This window comes from Meleagris gallopavo, chromosome 3 (genome assembly GCF_905368555.1).
Source record: "Meleagris gallopavo chromosome 3, MGAL_WU_HG_1.1, whole genome shotgun sequence".
NCBI lineage: Eukaryota > Metazoa > Chordata > Aves > Galliformes > Phasianidae > Meleagris > Meleagris gallopavo.
This window is the reverse complement of record NC_139406.1, coordinates 30,750,223-30,765,381: the sequence shown is the minus strand read 5'-3', so window position 1 is coordinate 30,765,381 and position 15,159 is coordinate 30,750,223. Positions and strand designations below refer to the sequence as shown.

At 37.8% G+C, this 15,159-nt stretch overlaps 1 protein-coding gene across 4 annotated transcripts in view; it reads left to right on the top strand.

The window, feature by feature from the left end:
• The window catches only part of PTPN3 (protein tyrosine phosphatase non-receptor type 3), a 160,609-nt gene that overhangs the window by 53,276 nt on the left and 92,174 nt on the right, over positions 1-15,159 (top strand). The gene's annotated exons all lie outside the window — the stretch shown is intronic.

Genomic DNA, 15,159 nt, shown 5'->3' with positions numbered 1-15,159 from the left:
ATAAAATTAATAACCTTTCTCTTATAGAGCAAGTTACAGTGTGGCTCCTGATTCAAACTTACTTAAATAAGAATGCACACAGTGCACGTGCATCTGCAAATGTATTTCTTAGAAGCTTAGTATACTGTAGCATATTAATTTGTAATATTTTTGCAATTTTGTCTGCTTTTTGCTTAATAACTTAGTATTGACCATTTAGCTGTTCTTGGTAGGAGAAGGATGATTTGCTGAACTGTTTTGTGCTGAAATAACTGGAAGCTTGGAGTGGGAGAAGGTAATTAGTATGGTCCAATGTGACAGCTGTAATTATGCTGTTGGTTGGAGCTACCACATTTATTGTTCTGCACTTTCTGTTTCCTTCTCTTTCTAGGGATACTAATAAGGTGATGTTGGAAAATTGATCTGAAAGTGTTAAAGTGAACTTTGACAAAATATTTTGCACTTCAATAGGTCAAAGCTTTATCTGTTTGTAGAACAATAAGCTAAAATCTAAGCATAGCAATGCATGTCTGGCACAGAAGGTAACGCCCATGTCTGGTCACTGTGAGCCAGCTGTGTGTGTACTACATATTTGAGCAATGTTCTAGGAAAAGATGACAAATTCAGCCATAAGAGTGCCAAATAATTGAATGAGATGCCTGTGAGTCCCTACTACACTGCAGATAATACTGTTTGACTAGAACTCAAAGACAGTGCTGATATTCACAGATGAGCTAGTAGAGACCCTCTTCATTTTGTGGGAGGGGAAAAAAAATCAGGCTCAGCATGGAATCATGCTGTCAGGTGCTTCAGAAGGTAATTCCACTGCAGGTACTTAAGCTTCTAAGACTGTTTAGTTTTATTATTTTGTTTTTTTAATGTATCTCACAGTAAGTGGCCTATTTAAAAAAAAAAAAAAAAAGCCCCCTCCAAAAAAAGGCGAAAAATCAACACAACAAAAAAAAAGTAACCCAGACTTTTTTCTTACAGTGCTGGTAAGGATTTGAACAAATGGAAACATCACTCATCTTATTTTTTTTTTCTTAACTCTTTCTCTAATTCAGGGACCAACTTTCTTCATCTTTTTTGAAGATGTAAGATAGCATCCTTCTGCTGTCTTATGTAACTTCTTCCTCTTCCATGCTCTGCCTTGCTATTGTACTTTAGTTGCTCTTTGCTTTGTTTCAGTCCATCTCACTATGTTTTTATTCATCGACTACTTGGTTTCATTCCTCATCTTCTGCATGTTCTAGTCGAAAACCCCTGAACAGCTCAGAACCTGCATCAGAAATTGATGTATAGTGGCTGCTCTGAAAGCAGTGCCTGCTATTTTATGTTGGCCTATTATGTCAGAGGCAGATGGTGGTGGTACAGCAGTAGGTGTTGGCCCTCCCCCCCAGCATTCCATTATATTCTGGTGCTGGGTGACGGATGGCAGCAGAGAGGCAGTCTGATAAAATGGCTTCCTACAAGGAAGTGTGTATGAAGCAAAAGTGTGTCATTGAATTCTTGTCTGTGGGGGGTGGGGGGGGAAGGGGGGAAGGCACCTATTGACATTCATTAACACTTAGTGAACTTTTCTGGAGACCAAATAGTGGGTGCAAGCACAGTGAGGTGGAGAGTGGTACAATTTCAACAGTGGTGATGTGAAAGACAAGCCATGTTCCAGGCAGCCATGTACTTGCTATTCATTTTGTCATGTGAAACATCTTAACTGACTCACCCATGCAGACCAGTGGATTACAAGGGAACTCTTGAAGAAGACAATCTTTTCCTTACCACACAATTATACAAGGCATCATAGCAGTCTGAAGACGATGAAGCACATTGCCAATCTTGACTGGACTGTTGTACCACAAGCACTGCATAGTCCAGATTTGGTGCCTTCTGACTTTCATCTGTTAATGAAAAGTGGACTGTGTGTGGAAAATTTTCCTAGCAACAGCACCATCATAGCAGCTGTGAAATAGTGGGTCATCCCTGCTGGTGTGGGTTTTTATGATTGCGGCATGGAGGCTCTTAGTCTTCACCATAAGCAATGAAGATGTTGAAAAACAGTGTTTCACAGCTGAGAACTTGTTCAATCAAGTAGTACTACTGTGTCCTAGAAATAAATAGGAGGAGTTAATGTCAGAGCAACCTGCATATTTTGTCACTTAAACATTAACTGATGCAATGCTTTTAAAATTTTAGGGAAAACTCTTTTTTATGAGTGTAATCAAACCAGGAGGTAGTCATTGTGTTTTTTCCTAGAGGTCTTGAACTTCGTCCCTGCCAGTGATCTGCCTTGAAGTTCTCCCATGCTTCCACTTCACACGTACTGATGTGATTCTTTTTGGCAACTTTTTGATTACAGGGGCTGGATAGGCAGCCACTCTGCAACCACATTCAGTTCCCAATAAAGCTGTTCTACCACTTATTCTGTCTAGTCTTTCACATTGCATTTATTTCTAAAGGATTCTTATTCTTGACATCTTGCTTCAGAAGAGAGACTGCAAGCCATGGCATGAATTTTTCCTGGTTGAAGGTTAGATACCTTACATATCAATTTCATCAAAGTTTTTGCTAGATTTGACACCTAATCCCTTTTATTTCCTAAAGCTAACAATTTATTTTTTTTTTTTTCCAAGAGACAAAGTTGCCTAGGCAAAATCCTACAGCTTACTAATTTAAGTGTGTGTGGCATTGGCCAGAATTTGTAATATGGTTCCGAAGATCAGATGTGGATTAAATGTGTTCCTCAAGTGCAAATATTAGTGACGCATTCACAAAGTTCTTGTGGGCAAGCAGACCACCTACATGATGGTGGTAAGGTACATTTTACACTAGGAAAGCAATTAAGCGAATAAACAAAGTTGAGTAGTTCTATAGATGTGTGATATAGGGTAAGCAACCTGGGATAAGGGTCATTGTTACTGACCTTGACGGAAGCTTAAATATTACAAATCTATATAAAGTTAGGTAATAGCTTTTAAAATAAAGTTGCTACTTTATTCAGTTACTGATGCAAAATAAGCCTGGTAACACCACTTAGAAATTAATTTGAAATAAATTCTCCCCTTTAAAGCTCTTACAACAAGCAGCTCTTTTCAGAGAAATAGGCGTCTTGTCATTGATCTGCCATAGCAGTTGTTTTCAGTTGCTTGACTAGATTTGGCGACACAACATTGTGTTCCCAAGTAATTTTTTTTTTAAATACCTTCATTTTTGACTATACTTCTGATGGATTGCAGCGTTGTGAAAGAAACACTAATGACAAAGCATTAGTGATTCTGAACTTCTGTCCTATTTCTTGGTGCAACCGCACTGTGACTGTAGCTCTAACCTGGTAAGAGCTGCAATGAACTCCCTCTTTGTCTCTTCCAGCCCTTCCATCCTGCGTCTTGAGGAATTTGCGTGTTGGGAGGCATTACTCATTATCACAGCTATGCAGAGGTACCTAACGGTGGGGCAACTGCCAGAGAAAAATTGGATCTCAGCACTGTCTAAGCAAGCTCTCCCGTTTTGCTTCTGTTTTAGCATAAAGCAGCGAAGTTGGCCCATTGTCTGCATTCCTCTGTAATCAGTTGCCACACCATGCTAAGGTTGCTTTGAGGGAAGGAGATAAATATTCTACCTGCCAGCTAGAAATATAAATGCTGAAATAGGAAGGGTTGGGAAATGTAAGATATACTTGGCAAAATGTAGTTTTTGTGTGTGCTTTTAAAAATTCTTGGCATCATCTCACAAATTCACTGATTTGGAACTTGAAGTTGGAGGGTAGTTTGTAGCTTTGAAAAATAGCAACAGTTGATATGAGAGGATAGCATAGATTCATTCTGAAGTAAGGAGGTGGTTTAATTCTGCAAATGAAATGAGCCTTGCTGTGCATGGGAGCTTTAACAAGCTCATAAAGACAAGGTTCAAGAAGCTTGCGTTACTTGAGATAGCAACAGGAAGATCATTAGTTGGGGAGCTGTGTTTAAAAATGAACAACAACAAAATATCCCTCAGTGGGCTTGAATTTTATATGAATGCACTATATGTCACTACAATAGTCAAAAACAAACAAACCCAAAACAACAGAGTGCTCAGCTGGAGAGCAAGAAAACCTTTACCAAGTCACCATTCCAAAATGGCGCCCTGCAGCAACTCACGCTCCACTGCAGCTCCAGCCATGAGCTGCAGGCCCCTTTCTGTGCTTTCTAGCCCAGCCAACCCCCTGGGGCTGAGCGTGTGTGCTGACTGTGAGGTGCCATTTGACTCTGTGGGAGCGGAGTTAATTTGTACAAAGAAAGAACCTGACCAAAAGATAACTTCTGGTCCATCTGCAGTAGAGGGAAGATACAGTATTATCTATTCTGGGGTAGTGTTTTTCAGAATGGTTTTCCTGTGGTGTGGTATGCTGTGGTCACTAGGTGCTTGTTAATCTTGTAGTGTGCTGAAAAAATTACTTAGCAGGGATATAAAGACATAAATGTTTAGATTTCTTGGGTCTAAAGCATACACTGTTTAAATGCTGATGGGAAAACAGAAAGGGCAAATAGTTTGCAAGCTACAACGTGAACAGTCATGTGTTTACACTAACTTTTTCTTTGCTATGTGTAGGAATTGCTCTTTTTGAAATGTGGACAGCCTAACATGTGCAGAGGTCGGACAAATTGCTAGCCATTTTTGGCAGTGGTGTTGGTTTTCTTGGGCCTGTCATCTCCATGCAGTAAGATATGCAACAATAGGATGCAGTCAGTTCCACTGAGTATCTTGGCAAACAGTGGTCTTGTTGGATGAATGATAGCATACTGATGTGATTCTGGGAGCTTTGAAGTCTTTGCAACAGCAATGAAGAAGGAAATGTGTTTTGGTCAGCTTGAAATATAAATTTTTCAGCTGACCGTAAACAGAAAGATCAGAAGAAGATGCATGCAGAAGGAGTAGCAGCAAACTGTACTTCCATGACAACTGTTTATGAAGTGCAGATGTTCTTAGGCTGCCTTTTCTCCTTCTTGGTTTGTTTTTTCTTCCTGAAGATTTACAAAATGTCATGGTTGTAAACTTTCTGGAGAAGTTGTTCTTCCGCAGTCTCCTCCAGTTTTTCTAATCTGAATGTATAGAAGTTATGATCGAAGTATTAGGAGTTACGTTAATTTCCTCACAGTGTTTAGCTTCTGGCTTTGAGTTATGAGGCTTCTGTGACACATTTTCGATCCTTTTCCTGTAGTATCAGAAGTAAAATTTTGCACAATTCTTTCAAATAAAATAGTTTTATGAGGCTTCGAAATCTTTAGAACTTTTGTCACTTTGAGCAATCCTGGAAGATGAATTTGAGTGCAACTCTATTCTGAAGATTGTTTTTTTTTTTCCTGTACCTAAAATTCTAAGTTAAGTTGTCAGTTTTAAGATCCCTCCGAAAGATAACCTTTTAATTTTATGTTTGTAGTTGTGTCCTTCCTTCTTTTAAAAGAAGAACTGCTGTGGTTTGGTTATTCTCCCATCTTTTTCAATAGTATTCTGTGGTTAGCTGCACAATTTCCAGTGCTTTGCTCTAGATCCGTTTGGGGACCTTTTGTGGCTGTAAGCTTTATAGCATAGGAAGTCTTTTGTCATGCTTGAGGGAATGTATTTTAAAAGCTTGTGGCAGAACATGAATTGTGAGGCATAAAGCATGAATGTATAGGAAACAGTTCCATGAAGTCTGGAGGCAAAGTCTGGCTGCAGAAAAATAATTCAGTGATTCTGAGGAGTGTCTTGTGCTCATTAACACAGGGGTTTTTTGTTTTGATGTTATACAGTCCTATATTGTGTTAAGAAAGAAAATATGTAATGATCATTAATAGAAAATCCTGGAGAGTGGTGCAAAGCTTTAATTTGTATTTGTCTAGGGATCAAGAGTACTGCTCAAATTCTAGCACGTAATTAAAAATGACTCAACCTGTTTGAGTTTCTCTGCTTAGTACCATTTTCAGCAGAAAAATTCTGCCATCAGTCTTGGCTGCTGCTTGCCTGTGTCTGAGGATTGTGAAAACAACAGAAACTGTTTTAGCTAACAGCTGGGCAGTGTTATAAATATTGAACAGTACTGAAGGGCATCTGTGCAGTTTTGTTTTTCATATTGGTGGGTCTTCTGAAAATTCTAACACAGGGAACTCCACCAGGCTTTGCACACTGCAGAGTGCACTGATGTTCTGAACTGCTCCTCCTGCTCTTTATTTGCCGTTTACTTTGCATCCCACTGTTGTGAAGTGACAGATAGATTTCAAACAGGATTATGAAGCTGTGTGTTTGATCTCGAACTGTGCCCATTCAAGAGCAATCTCAGTCAATTCAGGCAGTTTTCCTGGTGCTGTAGCAATACACTGGGGAACTTCACGACCCATTTAATGTTCTCTTTAAAAGTAGAGTTAGCTTTATGTGGCATTTGTACTATTTTTATTGTGATCAATGCTTTCGTCCTCCTCCTCCTGTTCCCTTGGGCTTTCCGGTGGTTGACAGTCACTGCTGCCATCAGAATTAATTAGCAGATTTCAGCTGTGTTCAGTTCTTTCATTTATTCTGTGGCATTTAACAACGCTGGAGGTAGCAGCAAGCTCTTAAGTTTATTCACCAGCCAGTTACCTGCGGTGTGCTGCCTGCTCTTAAATTTGTATTACAGATGTATGCTTGGGCAATTGTATGGCAGTTGTGATCCATGTTCAATTTGGAGAAAATAAGCTTGTTCACAAAATGCCTTTGGTGACATCAGAAATAAAACCAGGCATTTAGGTATTGAATCTGCTGGTCTGTTTTGCTTTGCAGCCTTGTTTTTTCTGCCTTTTTTTTTTTTTTTTTTAAAGACCAATTTTTTTTCTGTAAGCAAAGGAGCTGAAATATAATGTACAAGAACATCATTCCTCCTGAAAAGAATGAGATGTTTGGTAACCTCATTGCGTGTCATTTGAAGCTTTGTCAGGAAAATGTATTAATCGGAGGGAACAATTGTAGAAAGAGGTCTTTTGCTAAGCTGATCAGTATATAGAAAAACTATTCTAAGTATGCAATTGAGATATGAGGAAAATTTTTATTCATTTTTGTTATTTAATGTATCTGTAATAGTCAACATAGTAAGAGATTACCTGCAAACCATATGTATGCATTTTTAAGTTTTTAACTACCATGCTGCAGAACTATTACCAAATTACACACCATGCTTGACTGTAGATCAGCGGTTATGTAATGGACAGTAACTTGTCTGTTGCAAAGCATCATGTCTTACATAAGGGAACATCTTATGTGGAGTTGATTCTTTTTTGACATTTTCAGCAAAGTTTTTTGTCACGGCGATTTCTCAAAGTGGAGGAAAAAATAATATCTTTTTGTATTGTAAAATAATATCTTTTTGTATCTGTGCTGTATTGGCACCAGACAGCTTAGTGGATAGTGCACTATTTGTGTGAATAATCCCTGTTTTATGTTGAGTATTTTCCCTTTGTTTTTAAAACCAGTAGAAGAGATCTGAGATTTCTTGACTAGTGTCACAATGTGGATATATGAAAGTGTAGTATTTCTCATTTGAAAGTATTATTGGATATATCTGTTATACCTATAAGAGAGCTTTCAGATATTTGTGTTTATGCATTCTTTCCTCAACCTGTAATGCAAATGATGAAAATTTTGCTAATTATCACAACTGTAGTTGATACTACACTTGTCATGATGGCTCTCATATATCATGCAGTACTTTGTGAAGTGTAGTTTATTGCCCACTAAGAGAATACAAGGACTTCTTGTATTTCAACTTAAATATTTTGATCAATATGACACCTTAATTTTTAGAATATTTCAGTAGCTTTTCTCTGTAAAGTTCAGTGGTGATTGTGTACTTTTGTTTTTGAAGATTTTAGGGCATAAATTATTCATTTAACCAAATAGCATTATTTGGTTACCTGCATAGTGTGGCTGTCAGTGCAGCTTCATATTTTACAGCATGAAAGTAAAAAGATTTCTCTTTGTATATTTCAGTCTATCCTGAACCATTTATGAGAAATGTTGATAGTTGGGCACGGCAGTGCTCAACTTCTGATCAAACTGGGCTTTTTCATTCTTCAAATTTTCAGAGTTCTTAACGTAAAGTAAAACTGAGCTAAGGAAGGTAAACTTCTGTTTTCACATTGCAGTGTCTAGTTGACATCATAAGTATTGTTTGTAGCCCCAAAAGGCATTATTTAGGAAAAAAATTAATGATAGGTCTTGCTTTATTCTGTGAGCCAGTTATCTTTTAAGCTGCTAAAGTGTTTCAAGTAGAAGCAGACTATAGAGGAAGCCATCGAGTTCCTGAATTCTCCAGTTCCTGTGGAGCAGGAAATGGAGCAATGAGCCATTATTGAAGTGGGCACAATGTTTTCAGGTGTTATTTTATAAATGTGTTTCAAAATAAACAAGATATCTCTTCTGAGCAGTGAAAACTACTGAAAATTTGAAAGCATTGTGTTTATCCTCATCTGTATTTTAGAATACTTAAATAGCATAGGGAGAAGGGCTCTGCTATTACTTCAGTTGCTTTTTTCCTTCTGTTCATTTTTTTTCCCCCTCTGACTCACTCTAACAGATAGTATCAGTGTACTACTGCTGATCTGGTATCTAAGATCTGACTGTGATGCTTCACATTGTGTCAAATGATGTATTGGATTATGCATTGCCTTAACCGTACAGTTCAGTTCTATGTTTGTAAAGTAAAATTGGTGAGGTTGGTTGTGTGGACCTGAAGTTTGAAGGATCATTGGTACAAGTTGGTTTCATCCTTTGTGAATATGATCAACATATTTTCCGTAGAAGTTGAGTTAAATGATGCTTAAGAACCAGAGTACTGACATTGATGGTCAGTATTGTTTTTCCACCAGTAAGGTCTTCTGGAATTTAGTTGCCTTTAGGCTATCTGATTTCAAGGTAAGTTTTCAGATAAGCAGTCTTGCTGCTGGACACGCTGCAGAGAGGATGTGGTAATTCTATAGCCACCACCCTCCCCTCATGTAAAGAACTTCTAACAGGATCTTCAACTGCCTTTCATACTCCTCTCTGACTGAGTGAATGCATTGAGCTCTTCAGAAAGCTTCATATCAATAGAAATCATCCATCGCTAGCTATAAATATTTATTCTCTCTTTAGGCACTTGGTCCATCCTTACTTGTGTTGTTTCCAGACCCTATGTTGTAGCGAATGTTGAAGCTTGTTTTTTGGAGTTATGTCTGTTTAGCTCCTATCCAGATGTGTAAGTACCAAGCAGCAGAGCTGAGTTTAGACTTAGTGGTTTGGTGTGCTGTGTGGTCTATCTGCACTAGCTTTCACACTAACTGTGTGGTCTGTCTGCACTAGGGCAGTGCCAGGATTAATGCTGAGGAATGTCTATTTCCCACTCTTCTCCTCCAGTCCACCTTTGACATTTGTGTACGGTCTTACTGATTCTGGAGTTCAGAACAGCTGGATTTCTATCAAATATTCTGGCAATACAAGTTTATCTGAAATATGTTATAGCTGAAGGTTTAAATGAAGTCCTGGGAAGACTTGCAAAACACTTTGTAAGTCTTATGTATTAGTTAAGCACATGCAGTGATGTGAAAATTTTAAAAATGTATTAGTATGTATGTACTAGATCTTCTTCTTAGAGGCAATGATTACTGGTAAGTACCTGATTTCTAGGCATGGGAGCTATCCAGTTTGTCCACTTACCTAATGACCTTTAAAATAAAGTTACGTTTCAATGTTAAAGAATTGCCAGAGAAGAGAATATTCAAAATTACTTGTGGTTTCTTTTTTGTTTTTTAAATCAAGGCTTTTTTTTTCTTGTAACTGTCTACATTGAAATTAAATGCCTTTAAGTGTATCTTAAATAAGCAAATAAAGATGCAATCATGTATACAGTCCACTATGAAGGCTTGCTTGTGGATGAACTCCAACAGATTGAGTTGGCAGATGAAGAAAAGGTGTCATTGTACTTTACAAAATATGACTTTTTCTTTAATTTTAAGTATTGAACTGTCAATATGTGTGGAAAATATATGCGAATCTCAGTGATTTAATGCTGTGAATTTAATTTGTGAAGTTACAACTTTAAAAACTCTGTGCTTATATGGTTCTTGTTGTGTTTTTTTTTTTTTTTCCTTACTTAATATGCTTAGTTTTTGTGATCAATCCCAAGCTGTAAAATCTATTTTCTGGTAAAAATTAAGATAACTAGAATGTCTGAATCTTTGTTCCTGCTGTTTTTGATAACTTTCTCAAAACACTTGTAGCTGTTTATTGTTTATATGACAGGTAAATAATTTTGCTGTGTTGGAATGTACCACAGATTTTGCCCTCAGAAGTAGACATTACAATGCTGAATCTTTTTGTCTGTTACATTGTGGAAAAACTTTTTATTATAATGAAATTGCTGTGTGTCTTAGGAATGATGGTTGGAGAACTTGCAGCTACTGCTTTTGAGATGTGGGCATTAACTTTAATTTCAGCTCTAAGTAAGAAGATTCTGCAGCATTGGATCCTCTAATGCTTTATATCTTAATCTGGAGGTATTTTTATACCATAAGCTTTAATGTTTCTTCATCTAAAGCTCTTGTGCTTTTATATTTCATAGCTGTTCTGTATTTATGGTTTAGTTGATTTTTCTCTCTACTGATGCAAGTTTTACCACCTGATACTAATGGCTTCCCAGATGCCTTTCTGTGTGACTTTTGAGCAAAGTTTGTCAGGCAAAGTCTGTGGGAAATAACTATAGTTAAGGAGTTAGTGATAACCTGTGTGCGTTGCTCAAAATGAAACTTATCTTTTTTACTTTGCTTGTGGCTTTAGAAATGCCCTTTTAATTTGAGGGAAAACTTGCAAATATTATATTGTGGTTAAACATTTAGTGGGATTTTTTCATGAAGCGTTAAAGCTGCATTTTAAGTTAATGGTGTAATTTCACATTCGTAGTGTGGAAAAGGAGAGTTGTCTCTGGAGAAGGTGGAAACAGAAGCTTGTTTTCATGGATGTTTAGTTAAACTTCAGGCTTTTATTCAGGAAAGCTGGCTTAATAATCTAACCCTCATTAAAAAGCATTGGTGATGGATGTGGCTTCAAAATGTGTAAATAATACTTCAGTGCATGGGAGGAAGAATCAGAATGTGGTTTATAAATAGTTTGGATTTTTAGGGTTGTTTTTTGTGATGATCGTTTGGGAGATCATTTCACTCAAAAAACAGGGAAAGCTGCTGCATAATAAAGGCCATTTATGTTGTTTTTTGTAGGGCTATAAATTGATACATCTTAAATGTGTTACCTGTCTTTGTATTCCCAGTCATGCTTTTTTTTTTTAATTCAGGGTGTACAACTTGGAGTGGGGTATCCATTGTTCACTGGAGAGTTGTGGAGGTTGGGTGTTTGAAAAAGGTTCTTTGATAGAGGTGGTGAGCACAAAACAGGCTCCATAGGGCAGTGGTTGTGGCACCAAATTACTGGAGCTGAAGGAGCATCGCAACAACACTCTCAGATATAAGGTTTCAGTTTTGAGTCACCCTGTGTGGAGCCAGGAGTTGAACTCGATGATCCTTTTAGGTCTCTTCCAGCTCAACATATTGATTTTATTTCATATATTTTGAATAAAGCAACAGGTAACCATAAAATGTAACCCTTACTGAAATGTTGTACAGGACTTTGTAATTAAAATACTCATTTTCAGTTGAGGTTACTCAGATAATGCAAGTGAATGAGTAGTGCTTACTCTTCATAAATGACATTCCCATGCTCCATAGTATTGGCAATTTTCAATAGACCAACAGAGAACCATGAATTTTCAGTCATGATTCTGAAGAAAATATAAGAATGCTTAGAGGACAGCAGTCTCTTTCTGAGGAGGAAAAAAACATATGTGCATACATTGCAGAAGTAGAAATACTCTCCATTTATGTAACGGTTTAGTTTAATGAATGATGATTATTGTATTTTTTGAGGTGTTTATAGTTGTGTAATGTGATTCTATGTAGAAGATCGAGAAGAATATAAGCAGAAAAGCTGTTCTTGATTTAATTCGTTGGTAGCAAACATGCTAACGATAGTTATGCTGAGAACTGGGTCATAAATTTCTTTACCAGTAGTTCCTAAGTGAGTTGCAAAGAGATGAAAAGCTGGAATGGAGGTCTCTTTAAAAAGTCAGTCTTCAATACAAAAGTGCAGGAAAACACATTATTTTTGTTCTGCTTGGCTGCAACTTAATTCTTGGGGAAGCCACGCATAACCAAACTTGTTCAGAAATGCATTTAATGCACTTGGAAAACATTAACCTCTTTCTGTAGTTAAGTTTTTTTATTCCTGTGAGCCTGTTGCAAAATTTGATTATGGGATGGAGTTCTATGTGTTTGGTTTTATACTTCAGTATAAAAACTTTCAGTATTGAAAACAACTGTGTTTTGGGGTTGTTTATTCTGTTTTGGTTTGTTTGTTTTTTTTTTTAATTATTACTCAACTTCCTGAATTTGACATGCTTATTTTATTAAGAGATGTATACATGTAAAACTATTCTCTTACTGATGATAAGAGTTATCAATAAGATTATAATTTTATTGATAATGTTCAAATGTATCTTGTTTTGTTCTCATTTTTTGGGAATTAACATCCCATAGAAGCTACGAAAGGGAAGCTAGGATTTGCATGTAATGGCTGCCCCTGGCAGCTTGGGACTGGGTGCTGCCTGCGGGTGTTCAGAGTAGGGCTGCTCTTGTCTGTCAGCACAGAGACCCTTTCCCTGTCCCAAAGCAGGTGCATTGTTCATAGAATTGCAGAATGGCTTGGGTTGAAAGGTTCTCTGAAGACCATAATATAGTTTGAACTCTCTGTTGTGGGCAGGGCTGATGCCCTCTGCCCAAGGCCCTCATCCAATCTGGCCCCGATCACCTCCACGGACAGCGCAGCCACAGCTTCTCAATTGTTTAATATTGCATTGGTGTTGGTAAGTCAAGCATTTCTGTAATCTGGGCCTGTTTTATTTCTTTAAATACTGCTTTTAAAACAGTTCCTGCATGGGAGGAAAGTGGAAGTGCCTGTGCTAGTAACTGAGATTCCCATATCTTCTGTTTTCCTTTTCAGGGTAGGGACTTGCAGAGTTTGTGTTGTTCCTGACTTAGAATGGCACGCTGAGCTCTGACACACACACAATGACTTATGCTGGTGCCTGCAGCACGATCCCTGGAAAACATCTCCTTTGGGATTTTATGGCTCTTGTATGGGATAACTTTGAAAAACCTGGAGCTAGCATGTAGAGGCCAGTTTTCTGTAGTCTGAGCATCCAGCTTCTGGCAGATTGCTGGGCCTTCTTTAGACCCTTTGAGCTCCAGCCTGACTGATGGTAGTGTGTTGGGACACCACAGCCACTTATCCTGCTTTTTGCTGGGCTGCTGTGCTCAGATGGCTCTGTGCAGGATGGCAAAGGATCTGTGCATGCTGTAGGGCAGTCTGGGAGCTCCAACTGCGTTAGTGATGTCACTTTACATCAAATTGTCTGAGGGGGGGGGAAAAAAAAAAACAAGAAAAAAGAAATTTTAAATTTTCTTTTGCACGCTCTTTGCAAATCAGTCTCTCTAGAAGGTTTACTTTTCTTCTGATGAATTTCCAAGTTGGGCATCCAGCCCCAACTGTGAAAAGCTAGTGTAAGAAAACAAACTTTAGCCTACAACTAAGCACCTCTCAGATTTTGTGACAAGTAGCAATATACAGAGGAAGTGTTACTATTAGCACTTGGCCACCTTCCGCTGGTGTTTGGAGACAGATTAACAGGTTTGTGGCCTGGAAAAAAGTAGGTCTGACTTGTGGAAGAGAGCCATGGAAGTTCTGAAGATGCATATTGTATGTTCTCTTTAGCAACATTGAAAAATACTATTTAATCAAAAATTAAAAATTTGTGAAAACCTTCCAAATGGAACTTTGTTCTTGTTGCAAACAGCTTTAACATGAAATTCCAGTTATCTTTTGCTAGTATTCAACAGAAACCTGGGATTGAATTTAGAGAGTATGCTGTAGGCAGTGGGAGCAGTGGCTGAATTTTGTATAGAGGTTAAATAAATATGCAGAGAAGTGAGAGGGTCAAATGGGATTTTTCCAAGAGTGGGTGAGTGTGTAAGCTTGAGGGAGCACAAGTCTTCACAGTGCAGGCTGAGCCCTGAAGGGCAGAGCATGAGGCTGCCCTCTGCCAGCTGACCAAGGTTTGCACCAGTCTAGAAAAGGCTGCTTCCTCATCTTGTGGTGAGCCCAGGAAATAATTTTCTTCTCTTACTGATCAGTGGCCTGGCAGGTAGTGACAGTGATCTGTCACTCTCTGCCATGAGATGTTCTTGACTCACCTGAGTGGAAAAGGGAGAAAAGACTGCAGTATAATTCATATAGTCACCTGGCTTTTTGGTAAAAGATGAACCCAGTGGTGAATAAGTAGTTGAAAATGTAACTGTTAGGAACATATACGTTCTTAGCATTTTCAATTCTTTGGATGCCCTTGATAATTAGGTAACTGGGTGTTTTCTTCATCAACCATTCCTTTAATAAGACCTGGGTAAAAAAAAGAAAATATATATTAATGTACTATGTTTAAATGCAGATTGTATATCAAGAACAAGAATTTCACAGTAGTAGGAGTATGTAGTGCTTTATATGAAAATAATGTTCAGAATTTACCTAGGGATCACCTCTTTTTTCCTTCCTTCAAGTAACAAAAGAGTGTGTGTGTGTGTGTGTGTGTGTGTGTTTTTTTGGAAAAGGGTAAGAAGAAAATATTGTTGATGTTCCAGAGGGGAAAAAAGTCAATGGGCTGGCTGGATGAATCAGTCTTAGCAATTTAAATATAGTTTCAATTTTAGAAAGTAGCAAACTATGAATTGACTGACCATTCACTGCTTTTTGTAGTCTTCAGTACTCTAATATTTTGTTTCTCATGGCTCTTCATGCATTTCATGGTGTTTTTTTTTTTGTTTCCTTTTTGTATGGGGATAAGGGAGTAGGTATGAAGTTTCAGAATTTTATTTTGAAAAGTTCAGTTTCTTTAGCTTTTTAAACAAACAACAACAACAAAAAAAACCTGCTATGTTTTTAAGTCAGGCAGAGAAGAAGGGGTAGATTCCAAAATAGTCCTGACCTTGCTTCTCTCTGGCTTGGCCAGCTGTCTAGGAAACGCTCGCATTATGCAAGTCCTTTTGTAGCTAGCCTCTAATA